The sequence below is a fragment of the Schistocerca cancellata genome, chromosome 1 (assembly GCF_023864275.1).
Source record: "Schistocerca cancellata isolate TAMUIC-IGC-003103 chromosome 1, iqSchCanc2.1, whole genome shotgun sequence".
In the NCBI taxonomy this organism is placed as follows: domain Eukaryota; kingdom Metazoa; phylum Arthropoda; class Insecta; order Orthoptera; family Acrididae; genus Schistocerca; species Schistocerca cancellata.
In genome coordinates, this window is record NC_064626.1 from 897,036,110 (window position 1) to 897,049,893 (window position 13,784).

A 13,784-nucleotide genomic window follows, 5' to 3' on the forward strand; every position below is an offset into this window, starting at 1 on the left:
TGTATATTTTTGAATATATAAATAAAAAATTGCAAAAAAATGTTGTGAATTTTCATTACAATAGAAAAAAAATCATCTTTAATAACTGAACTAAAATTTTGTAAAATCCCTGTGTTAAGTTGTAGCCCATATTCCAATAAATAATCTGTAAAAAGTTCAACTTTCTACCTCAAATGCTTTGTGAGGAAAGATGTAATTTATAAGCGTTATTTTAACATTGCAAGTATAGGGCGTTCCGGAGCCCCTTAAGTGTCCAATTTCCTAATCTATTTCCCTCAGTATCAACCGACTTAATTCGACTACATTCCATTATCCTCGTTTTGCTTTTGTTGATGTTCATCTTATACCCTCCTTTCAAGACGCTGTCCATTACGTTCAACTGCTCTTCCATGTACTTTGCTGTCTCTGACAGAATTACAAATTACGTATAAAAAATTATAAGTTGAAATCGTAAAAATAGTCATTACGCATAAAGTAGTCCAGACACTTGGGGGTTGGAAACGTGGTAGCACAGTTGTGCTTCTTGTATCCTTTTCATGGAGAAGAAGTTCTTTAATTTGGCCATATGAGATGTACAGATAAGATGTGTAACACAGTACAGTTACCCATCTCGTTGTAGTGTACTTAATGCAGCGATTTCCAGCTAGCTTAGAGTTGCCTCGCGTGGCTTAATGCTAATTGTGAGAGCCACTGAAGCTAAATGGTATAAGCGGAAACACTACACAAGTTCAAATTGCACTGCAGCGTCAGGGTGTTCCGCAGAGGCATAACATACCTAACACAGTGATGAGTTTATCCTGGAAAACAACTCTTAGCTCATACAGCAGTTCGGGTACCGCAACGGGATTCATAACATCATTCATGTTACTCTTTTTGTTTCTGTCATTTTCATGTGCTCCTACGCTCCAGTTTCCCCCCCCCCCCCACACCCACACACACACACAAAGCAGAGTGCAAGTCAGCTTAATGCTCTTTAATGGAAAGCATGATTTACTTGGAGGAAGAACTTATGGCAGACCCTTATTATAAAAAATGATATTATATTAAGAAGGTAAGGTGAATAAGAATACCTAACATGAGGTGTATCAACAGAGAAGGGTGAGTAAGATGATACCAGACCAGCTGCGAGGTGGTTAACTATTAACTAAAGCTATTTAGCTGTTTGATATTCAGTCACAGTAGCAGTAAATAGTGTACAATTTGCAGCATCCTAATACCTCTTTCATTACAAATATGGTAGTTCACACCAGTCTGACAAGCAGATTCGATGCGATGCAGGTGCACCTTTCAGCTCAACTCGAGTTGATGTGCTGTAACACACACAACAATAACTTCGAGGATGATGGTTGTTTCTGCTTCTCTTACTTATATTAGAGGTGTAGTGGTGGTGCTCAATGAAAGCGTGATCAGCCTGTTCAGTAGAGGGGCCATAAGAGCGATTCTATCAGTCAAACCATTCACAATTAAGTATAATACAAACAGCTGATGGTGTTATTGTTACTACAAAACTCACTGATCCTGTTGCTCATTAGTTGTGACAGTTAGATCATCCAGGATTTCAATGGCAATTCGTAACTGTGGTGTCACCGCCAGACACCACACTTGCTAGGTGGTAGCTTAAATCGGCCGCGGTCCATTAGTACATGTCGGACCCGCGTGTCGCCGCCATCAGTACTTGCAGACCTAGCGCCACCACATGGCAGGTCTAGAAAGACGGACTAGCACTCGCCCCAGTGGTACGGACGACATTGCTAGCGACTAGACGTACGAGGCCTTCCTCTCATTTGCCGAGAGACAGTTAGAATAGCCTTCAGCTAAGTCCATAGCTACGACCTAGCAAGGCGCAGTTAACCATATCTGGAGAGAGTCTTACTTGTATTCACCATAGAGATGTACCACACAAGAGAATAAAGTTAAGTATATGAGATGCTCCGTTCTTTTCTCTATAGCATTCATCAAGTATCCTGTTCCAGAACTCACGCCAGCCGGCGTGTGTGTACGCGTGCCTATCGGTAACCTCACCCTGTGTCTAGACTGTCTTGTATAGACACAACAAAACATGGCGACGAGTTAAAAAAGGGTTTTGTTCTTTCTAATTGCTTACATTTACTTGTCATGGCTTCGCCACAATCTCCAGATGTACTGTCCGAATTTTATCGCTTGCAGAATCAGCAGACGCAGGCGTTATTGGATGCCCTTGGACAGCTCGTCCAGGGTCAACGTGCCATTCAAACCGATGCGGCAGCCGCCGCTTTGCCGCTCCCGCAGCCACAACATGCAGTTGCACCGCCGTTTCGCAACTTTGACGCGGCGCAGGAAACATGGCCGGAGTGGTCCCGACAGTTTGGATTTCATCTCGCCGCCTACAGAATTCAAGGTAACGAGCGGCAGCCTCACTTATTGTCTTGTGTCGGCGTGCAAACGTACCGTGTGATAGTGAAATTGTTTCCCCGACGTGACGTAGCTACACTGTCCTACGAAGAAATTGTGTCGGCTTTAGATGCCTATTTCAAAGAAACAGTAAATGTCGTTGCCAAAAGGTATACGTTCTTTCGTACAAAACGTACGGCCGGTCAAACTAATAGGGAGTGGGTTGCAACTTTGCAAGGCCTTACTAGGGACTGCGCATTTGAATGTGACTGTGGCCTTCCTTATGCAGATACAATGGTGCGTGATGCAATAGCACAGAACGTTTCTGATGTTCGCATAAGGGAGCAGATTTTGAAACTAGTTAATCCCTCCCTTCAACAAGTGATAGACATATTGGATAGGCAAGACACACTTGACTGTGCTCAGGAATCTTTTGAAACTTCGCCAGCAGTGTGTAACATTAACCGGCCCGCTGGACGCGCTGCGCGGCCCGGTAACCGGCCCTCGCGCACTTCGACGCAGCTGACGCCGCGCTCTAAACCAGGTGTGCCTCGCCAGCCCGCAAATGCAGTGAAATCATGCCCGCGGTGTGCTACTAGACATTCGCGTGAAAATTGCCCGTCACGCCAAGCTATTTGCTTTTTCTGCAATAGGAAAGGACATGTTCAAAGTGTTTGCCAGAAAAAGCTCAGATTAGACAATCAAAACCGTTCCAGGCCCTTTGCTTCGCGCCGGAATCGAACCAAGGACACTCAGGCTCGGGAACATTCGCCCATGGACATTCACGTAGTTAATGCCACTCCGCCCAGTGTTACTCTTTCTAACAGTGACTGTGTTCGTCCCACAAAAAGTGTGCGTCGACGTCGACGGCAATCCCGTCACGTCGCAAGTGATTCTGTACCAGTGTCTGTTCACGTTGCACAAAACAGTCGCTCTTGTCGTCAGCAAGACAATAAACTCTTTGTAGATTTGGACTTTGCCGGACAAGTGATACCATTCCAGCTCGATACCGGAGCTGCAGTTTCATTGCTCAATCACGCTACGTACAAACAACTGGGCGCACCGCCGTTGCGTACCGCAAAAGTTCAGCTCACTAGTTATTCAGGACAGCATATCCCTGTGTTAGGACAGTGCAGCCTTCTTGCAACATACAAGGGACAAACAAAACTTGTGTCGTTTTACGTTCTTCGTTCTTCTGCTGCAGTGAACTTGTTTGGTTTAGATTTATTTCAATTGTTTAACTTGTCTATTGTGAATCAGGTTCTCTCAGTGAACCAGACTGTGCCTTCAGCCAGTGTTTCTAGTCTATGTGAGGAATTTGCAGACATTTTTGCACCGGGCCTTGGTTGCGCTAAGACCTATGAAGCACATTTGGAACTCAGTCAACGCGCAACCGAAATTTTTCAGAGCGCGCAATGTTCCCCACGCATTGCGTGATGAGGTCGCAAGAACATTAAAAGATTTAGAATCGCAAGGTGTCATTGAACGTGTGCAGGCTTCTCTCTGGGCCTCACCCTTAGTGATTTTGCAAAAACCTTCCGGCAAATTGAGACTTTGCGTGGACTTCAAAGCAACAGTGAATCCACAACTAGTGACTGCTACTTTTCCTTTGCCCCGCCCGGAAGATCTTTTTGACAAACTGTGCCCGGGAAAATATTTTTCAAAGTTGGACCTAGCAGATGCGTACTTGCAAATACCGGTGGACGAAGAATCCCAGCGCGTATTGGTGGTTAACACGCATCTTGGACTATACAGATTCAAACGACTGCCATTCGGGTGTGCATCCGCCACTGCATTGTTTCAGCAATATTTACAAACAATTTGTGCGTCGGTCCCTACTGCAGCTAACTATCTGGACGATATAGTGATCTCAGGAAAGACAGAAGCAGAACATTTACAAAATCTCAGAACACTATTTCAGGTCTTGCGACAGAATGGTCTTCGCTTGAGGAAGGACAAATGTGTGTTTTTTGCTCGTGACTTGCCATATCTGGGCCATGTAATTAATGCCCAAGGCATACATCCGAGTCCAGAGCACCTCCGTGCCATACAGGACTTGCCTGCACCACAAACTTCGAAGCAGCTACAGAGTGTGTTGGGAAAAATAAATTACTACCATAACTTTATTCCGCATGCCTCTTCCATTTCAGCTCCGCTTCATCGCTTACGCCGTAAAGGTGTTCCGTTCGTCTGGTCGACGGAATGCGAACGCGCCTTTCGCCAATTGAAATCGGCGTTGCTTTCAAATACTTGCCTTACGCCATTCGATCCCCAGAAACCCCTTTTGTTGATGGTAGATGCATCGGATTTCGGGATCGGTGCTGTGCTTGCGCACAAAGATGGTTCGCATGATCGCCCTATTGCCTTTGCGTCCAAATTGCTCTCGTCAGCGCAAAGAAATTATTCCCAGATAGAGAAAGAAGCTTTGGCTCTCGTGTTTGGTGTTACGAAGTTTCACGATTTCTTGTATGGTCGTCACTTTACCATCATTACAGACCACAAACCTTTGACATCGCTTTTTCATCCGAACAAGCCTGTACCTCCACGTACAGCGCAGAAATTCATTCGCTGGTCTCTTTTCCTCTCGCAGTACCGCTACGATATCTTGTACCGGTCCACTGCTAAGCACGGAAACGCAGATGCGTTGTCCCGTTTGCCTGTTGCTGAGGATAAAGCATTCGATTCTTCCGAACTTGCTTGCATGTTCATTGATGCGGAAACCGATGACGTGGTCGAATCGTTTCCGATTGATTTTCGTCGTGTAGCTACAGCCACAGCTGCAGACCCTGTCCTTGCTACCGTTTTGCGTTTTGTTACTACGCAATGGCCCTTGTCGAAGTCACGGCTCGAGGATCCGTTGGTTCGCCGATTTTTTGCTCATAAGGAGAGACTTTTTGTACGACGTGGTGTTTTGTTGTTGCGTTCTGATAATGATCAGTCTCGGGTCGTGGTCCCACGTTCGTTACAGTCCTCTGTCTTAAAGCTTCTCCACCAAGGACATTGGGGTATAGTGCGTACGAAACAACTTGCTCGTCAGCACTGTACTTGGTTCGGAATCGATGCTGCGATTACGAATATGTGCTCTTCTTGCATGGCGTGTGCCGAACAACAATCCGCACCGCCGCGGAAATTCTTTGCATGGCCAAAAGCCGCTTCCCCTTGGCAACGCTTACACATAGATTTTGCTGGTCCATTCTGGAATGCTCGATGGTTGGTTGTTGTCGATTCCTTCAGTAATTTTCCTTTTGTTGTCCGGATGTCTTCCACGACGTCCTCTGCCACCATCCAAGCGTTGTCTGCTATCTTTTGCATTGAAGGTCTTCCGCAGACTATTGTTTCCGACAATGGCCCACAATTCATGTCCGCAGAATTTCAGTCATTCTGCAAGGCCAATGGTATTCAACATCTGACGTCCGCGCCGTTTTCGCCTCAGTCAAACGGTGCCGCTGAACGTTTGGTCCGGACTTTCAAGTCACAGATGTTGAAGTTGAAAGAGTCGCATTCTCGGGAGGACGCGTTGTTGCTTTTTTTGTCTTCGTCTCGCTCTCAGCCCCGCGATGGTCGCTCGCCGGCTGAGTTGCTTCACGGTCGTCCTCATCGAACCTTGATGTCTTTGCTGCATCCGCCGCATCAGGTTCCTGTGCAGCGGCAGACTCCTGCTTTTGCTCCTGGCGACGTGGTATTCTATCGTAACTATCGCGGTTCACGGCGTTGGCTCGCAGGGCGCATTCTTCGCTGCCTCGGCCGCGCGATGTATTTGGTTTTGGGGGCCTCTGGTGGGGTGCGTCGGCATCTCAATCAGCTGCGCCTCTGTCGTCGCCTGGGTTCTGCCGCTCCCCGTCTGCTTTCAGCGACGGAGCCGTTCGGTCAGCGCCCTGGGGAACCATCTACTGGCTCGCCTCATCCCCGGGTGTTACCGACGATGCCTTCCATTCTGCCCCATGGCGTCGCGCAGCCGCCTTCGCCGCCGCAGCCGCCGCCGGCGCAGCCCGCAGAGGACGCTTCGCTGCAGCCGCCAACCGCCTCCCTGGGTCACGCGCCGCCGATCGCTTCCCGTGACCAGCTGTCGTCCGCCCTGGACCTCTGGCCCGCTCCGGACCACATGGCGTCATCGCGTGTCGGATACCCCGACGCAATGGAGGTCGACCCTGTCTCATTACGGGCGCATACGCCGCATGTTGACGTGCACCCTGGAGTAGGTTTCCAGGCGTTTCCTAGCTCCCCTCGGACCGAATGGCCGGGTGCGGGTGGCACAGCCTCGCCTGTTGTTAGGCTCCCCACCTCATCGCATACGTCAACATGGGGCCCTCCCCACGGCGGGCGGAAGCCTTATAACACGACCGTCGCCGATTTGCGGGGGAGGAATGTGGTGTCACCGCCAGACACCACACTTGCTAGGTGGTAGCTTAAATCGGCCGCGGTCCATTAGTACATGTCGGACCCGCGTGTCGCCGCCATCAGTACTTGCAGACCTAGCGCCACCACATGGCAGGTCTAGAAAGACGGACTAGCACTCGCCCCAGTGGTACGGACGACATTGCTAGCGACTAGACGTACGAGGCCTTCCTCTCATTTGCCGAGAGACAGTTAGAATAGCCTTCAGCTAAGTCCATAGCTACGACCTAGCAAGGCGCAGTTAACCATATCTGGAGAGAGTCTTACTTGTATTCACCATAGAGATGTACCACACAAGAGAATAAAGTTAAGTATATGAGATGCTCCGTTCTTTTCTCTATAGCATTCATCAAGTATCCTGTTCCAGAACTCACGCCAGCCGGCGTGTGTGTACGCGTGCCTATCGGTAACCTCACCCTGTGTCTAGACTGTCTTGTATAGACACAACAGTAACTATGATCATATGTAACACACTGACGCCTCCATGCCACCGCTGAGGTAGTCAGCAACATTCTGTTGGATATGTCGTCATTAGACGGTGTATCTCTCTCTCTCTCTCTCGCGCGCGCGCTCAGATAGGTGATTTATTTCTTCGTGTCGTCCATGTCTTCTGATTACTCATGTATGTATTTTTCTTGATTGACTGTTATTGTTGTTCAGCAACAACTACCTTGTTTAATCATGTGAGCTACATTATTAAGACAGTTGTGCGCGTTTTATCGAAGTACGCTAACGGAAAATATTGAAACATTAAGAAGGAGTTGTGTGACATAAATGAAAGTTGGTAGGCGTGTTTCTGCAAGATGATGTCTATTCAAACTTCGTGTCAGCCACATTTAAACAGTGGCGCTGTGAGCATGCAAACCAGGTTTTCTTTAAATACAAACTGGAACGGTCGTGAGCGTTAATTTCCTTTGAGACTGGACTTGGTCAGTTCATATTAGTCAAGAATGCCTTTAAGGTGACAATGACACCATTATCAACACTTCACTGAGTTTGACTGGGGCCGTGTAATAGGGCTACGAGAAGCTGGATGTCCCTTCTGCGATATTGCAGAAAGACATGGCTGGAATGTGACCTCTGTACAGAATTACTGGCAGAGGTGGTCACGAGAATGGACGCTCGCAAGAAGACCGGACTCAGAACGGCGACTTAGCACTACCGAGAGGAAAGGCCATCGTTTTCGGCGTATGACTTTGGCGCATGGTACTGCACCTGCAGCAGCAACTTGAGCAGCAGGTGGCACTACAGTGACACAATGCACTGTTACAAATGTGTTACATTAAGGAGAGCTCCAAGCCAGATGCCGTTTAGTGTGCATTCAACTGATCTCAAACCACCGCCATTTCCGACTTCAGTGGTGTCAAGCGAGTGCTCATTGGAGGGTGAGGTGTAGGTCTGTTGTATTGTTTGATGAAAGCTGGTTCTGCATCAGTGCTAGTAATAGCCGTGTATTCCTTAGAAGTGGGCCAATTGAGGGCAAACAAACAACCTGTCTATGGGGCTACACACATTGGACCAGTAACTGGAGTTATGGTTTGGGGTGCAATCTCGTATGACAGCTCGAGCATTCTCGTGGTTATACCACACACCCTGACTGCAAATTTGTACGTCAGTTCAGTGATCCGACCTTTTTGAGCATCCATTCATGAACAGCATTCCAGGGGGTGTTTTCCAACAGGACAACACTTACCCACATACCGCTGTTGTAACCCAACATGCTCTAAAGTGTGTCTACATGTTGCCTTGGCCTGCTTGATCACCAGACAGATCTCCAACCGAGTACATATGAGACATCATCATCGTACAAACAGCATTCACCGTCCCTGCATTCATCGAACAAATGCAAAAGACCACAAACTGAGATCCGGCTTCTGTACAACACAATGCATGAACGTTTACATGCGTTTGCTGTGATACCTCCGTCCGCAGCCACTTTCTCCAACTTGCGGCGCCTGCGGCCAAGGAGGAGGGAGACGGACATCCCAGTGAGTGCCCAGGAGAAGACACAGCAGCCATTCTGCAAGCACACAGCGGGAAGCTGAGCGGACACCCTCGCCTTGCTCAAGAAGTGACACATTGCGAAAAACCTAGCTGACAATGAACCGTGCCGGGATATGATGGACACCTGCAGTCATTCGTGCGGAACGTCCAGAACGTACGCGCGAAAGTACGTGAGTTCTTCTGGCCTGTCAACAGTCATTTTACCTTCCTTAAGGCAGTAATGTGCTGGCAATTACAGCACCCTTCGGGCTCTGGGAGGAGAGTATAAAAAGCGCGAAGAATTCGCGCAGGGAGGCGTGTGAAAGAAGTCAGCGGTCTTAAGAAGATGCTCTTCTCAACTGAAAGGACATTCCTTATAAATCAGGGACTCCAGCAGACTTTGACACGTAGCCCAAACATAAGTCTGTCCAGGCCTCACGCAGAGATAGTCGGTACAAAAAGGTGTTGGGTAACTGCTCTACAGCAGCTTCAGAATGCCGAAAAACATCGTAAGAATGTGAAATCTTGAGAAAGGTGCCAATTCCCGAGGCACACACTGGCCCACGCCAGATAGGAAATTACCACCCTGCGTGGAGACGCTTGTGAATGAAACGGCGATCTGTCATAGGGCAGCGTTGAAAATGTTGTCCGCCAATGACAACGCTGAAAGGAAGAAAGTTTCGAAGAGTAGTTGAGCTGAGAGACGCGTGAGAAGTGAAGAGGGGAGTCAGCGAGACTGCGCGGAAGCAGGACGACTTGAGGTTTTTCCCAACCACCGCTAACACCCGTCTTCCGCCACAGTGATATCACAGCTTCGGCTACGCAACCAACAACACGGTGGACAACATGGAGATCGTACCCGGGCCTCATCGCAAAGCCACGATTGCTGATGAGGGCAGCCGATTCACACCACACAGATCCTACGTGACGCGCCGTACCGACGCAGCGGGTGCCACCGACAACAGTGCACGAGGAATGATAACGAATTACGGTGAGACGATTCGACCCTCCCCCCCCCTCCTTTCTCTTAATAACTGAGTCGTGTCCACGCCCACTCAAATGGGCCTTGAGACTTGTAATTTTGGTTTGGTTTGTGTTAACAACACTGAAATAAGTACATTTTTTTCATATTTAGATCATCCAAGCTATCCTTTTACCTTCATACATCAACCCCTACTTTCCTAACATTTAATTTTTTATATTAATTTTGTGTTGGTTCCTGACGTGGGACAATCTCATTACTCATCTACTCGGTATTTTATGTCCGACCTCAGAGAAGGATCCTCAGTTCACAACATTGCATTCAATATTCTGTCGCTTACACTGGTTTATTCATGTACCAGTTTTTCATATTTGGAAGCACATACACAATGGCGTTGATTGCATCGCAATATTTCCATAACATCCCGAGATATTAAGACGCGAAGTTGACGCTTGAAACACCCGACATGCGCTGCTAGCGTACGTCCTGAGGCTCAGGCGTGAACCCCATGCTGCCCGTAATCGCGGTGTGATTGACATGCGTAATCACACTTCCATACCTATCAAGAGGTCCGAAACGAATAATACGGTCTGCTGCCATCTTGCATTAACGTCGTACATTCCAGCAGGTATTTATCCCATAGGCTAGGGGTGATGCGGTTCTGTAACATATCTGCGTACCGCAACGTCAGTCACAAAGTTAACTTCGCTTATCGTTAATCAGTTACTAAAAAGGTTATGCCGTTAAACGTTAAAACTTTACTTTACTGTAGATCTAGCGTAAGTGACAGTTAATTATTCACTCGTAATAGTAAAATTCATGTCGATGGTTTTAGTGAAACGAGCAAGTGGACTAAAAGTTTTACCGTTGTTTAGGTAAAAATGTTTTGATTTGAGAAGTTCAGGTAGGACATAGAAGACGAATGTAAACATGTTTAACCAATTAGTTTTATTATCAGATAATTATCAATGTTATGTTTATCTAATGCGTTAAATGACAAATTGTTGCAAACAAATGTTTCTTAACATCACTGGGTAAAATGGCCCTTTGTAGAAACTTCCACTGTGATACCAGCACTACATGCTAAACATAGCGTTCACATCTCATGCTCAAAGTGATGCCCATTGGCTTTCAGACATAGGGTCACTCTGCGGATGAAGGATGCCCTACTTCGTGCTACTGTTTCCTCTTTGATGGCTGTACAGGAATCAATAATGCGTTGCTTCATGTCCTCTGGTGTTGTTGGTTCATGTTGGTAAACAGCATTCTTCACTGCTCCCCGAAGAAAATAATCCAGCGGTGTAAGGTCCGGAGATCGGGCAGGCCACCTAACTGGGCCACCTCGTCCAATCCACCTACCAGGGAACTTACGGTTCAGAAGTCGTCGTGCTCGTAAGGCGTTATGTGCGGGGCATCCGTCATGCTGATACAACATGACCATTCTCCGGTTCAGAGGTACGGTGTTCAAAAGAACAGGAAGATTGAGTCGTATAAATCTGGAGTATTGTCTGCCATTTTGGATGCCATTTATAAAGAAAGGTCCGATAATGGTATCTCCAATAATCCCAAACCAAACATTAACTTTCCACGGACGTTGATGCTCTACCTGACGGAGCCATTTTGGATTTCTGCGGACCAATAATGCATATTCCTCAAATTGACAATTCCTTTGTTGGAGAATGATGCCTCGTCGGTAAAGAGAACATCTGCAAAAAAATGTGGATTAGTCAGAAGTTTTTGCTGAGCCCACCGACAAAATGTTACCCTATTGCGGAAGTCATTTCCATAAAGATCCTGGTGTAAATGAACATGGTAAGGATGAAATTTATGACGTTTAAGAATACGCTGTGCCCTTGATTTCGACACACCAACTTCACGATCAATTTGACGTGTGCTGATTTGAGGATTCACAGCTATGGTAGCGAGCACAGCAACTTCAGCACGTTCATCTGTGCGTGTTCTAGGACGATGTCGAGGTCTTGGATTTAAGCTACCCGTTTCACGTAGACGAGATGTGAGACGACCAAACATCCGGCGCGAAGGCGATGGCTTGTCAGGGAATCGTCTTCTGTACAGTCGTTCTGCCTGAACAGCATTTCGTCCACCTACAACAGGGTACAGTACAGATATGTAGAGTAGGGTAGAAAACAGACATATTAACTTAATAATCATAATGTTCGCTAACAGTACTATCAACAAACAAGCAATCTCATAAAGTATTTCCCGTCAGCGTGCATTCTCCATAGATCAGCAGCATTTCTACCGTATCTGTAATGTGTGTACATTATACTGTACAGTATAAGTTCCACAGCACAACGATTATTCACAATGTGTACTACCTCCGTGCCGTCACTAGATTACTCTGATGCACGATTGCACTGGCAAGCGGTGTGCTGCACGCCAAAGCAACAACAAATGGGATGCTCGGAGGGTGGTGGAGTACAGGAGTTTGCATGGGTCGCAAATCATAAACAAGGTGAAGTGGTAACTGTGGCAGTAGTGGGAACTGCGTTGGACACTTGACCAGGTAGAGCCAGGCCCTGCGCGACAGGCGCAATGGGTCATATAACGCATTAAATAAACCTTATTTTGGGTGTGCAGGATAAATAAGACAACCTGACGGGTGTACACCGATCGGTACTGGTTCATATTGCGTACGTAGATACGTAAAACGTGCAAGAGGGAAACCATTATGTGCTTATGAGAGTTGATGGCAGCAGACCGTATTATTCGTTTCGGACCTCTTGATAAGTATGGAGGTGTGATTACACATGTCAATCACATCGCGATTATGGGCAGCATGGGGTTCACGCCTGAGCCTCAGGATGTGCGCTAGCAGCGCATGTCCGGTGTTTGAAGCGTCAACTTCGCGTCTCAATATCTCGGGATGGAATATTGCGATGCAATCAACGTTATTGTGTATATGCTTTGTCATGCTATGGATTGCTGAAGAAAAAATATAGGAGGTCCATTTAAAAAAACATAAGTTTGTGTTAAAAAACACATATGATTTCGTTTTAGAATGTTTCCAAATATGTACATTCATGGGCCCCAGCCCTACATTGATACCGCTGAAAGTCGTTTTCCAATAGCTGTTATTGTTCCAGAGATATTTTGGGTGGACAAGATAGCTGGGACACCATATATATATGGAGAGATAGCCCCACCTCTTCCTACACCTCTTCATTACTATCAATGTGAAGTCCGTAAATGTGTTCCGTAAGTTTTGGAAACAGATGAAAATTGAATGTGGCTAAGCCGGAAATGAATGGAGGATGATGGATACAATGAGGCCAAGGCGTTATATTGATGCAGACGTTGCAGCGCTCCTGAAGTGGAGGGGGCTCCATGTGTCGACGAACTCTTCGAGTTCGTACTCTCAGTGGATCCCACAGCACAGTTCAGAGTTTATGATGGTCCCTTTTGTCGCGAATGTCAAATGCACCATACTCTGAACATCCCAGAACACTGTTAGCATAACCTTGCCTGCTGACTGCATTCTCATGAACTTCCTTTGCGTCGGTGATCCTTTGTGGCGGAGCTCCATTGATGCTCTCTTGTTTACGGAGTCAAAATGGTGAACTCAGCTCCAATCTCCTTTCAAAATGTTGAGGAACTCATAACTTTCGTGCTCAAATCTCCAGAGAAATTCGAGATACCTACTTTTCACTCAGTTTTCTGCACCGCAGTTCCGCAGTCATAGCTTGTACAAGATCTTGTGATGTTCCACACTTAGCTGAAAGCTGTGTCTGTGTTATCGGGCGATTTTCTCTGATGAGTTCAGAAACCCTTCCGTTGTCGTACACGGTCATCCTCTCCGAGCTCTGTCACTCTCGCTGAGGCTAGCACCACCGTTTCCTTCACTGCGAGCGCGAACAACCCAACATCGCATGTTACTGATGACATCATCAAAGTACACAGATTTCATACCTTATGCGTTTCAATGGAAGCTACGTTTTCTCCAGTTAGAAACTCTATTACAGCATGCTGTTTCACGCTCACCGACGGGGTCACGTTTCACGCCGACGCAGAAGGCTGTAACTTGCGTCAGCGA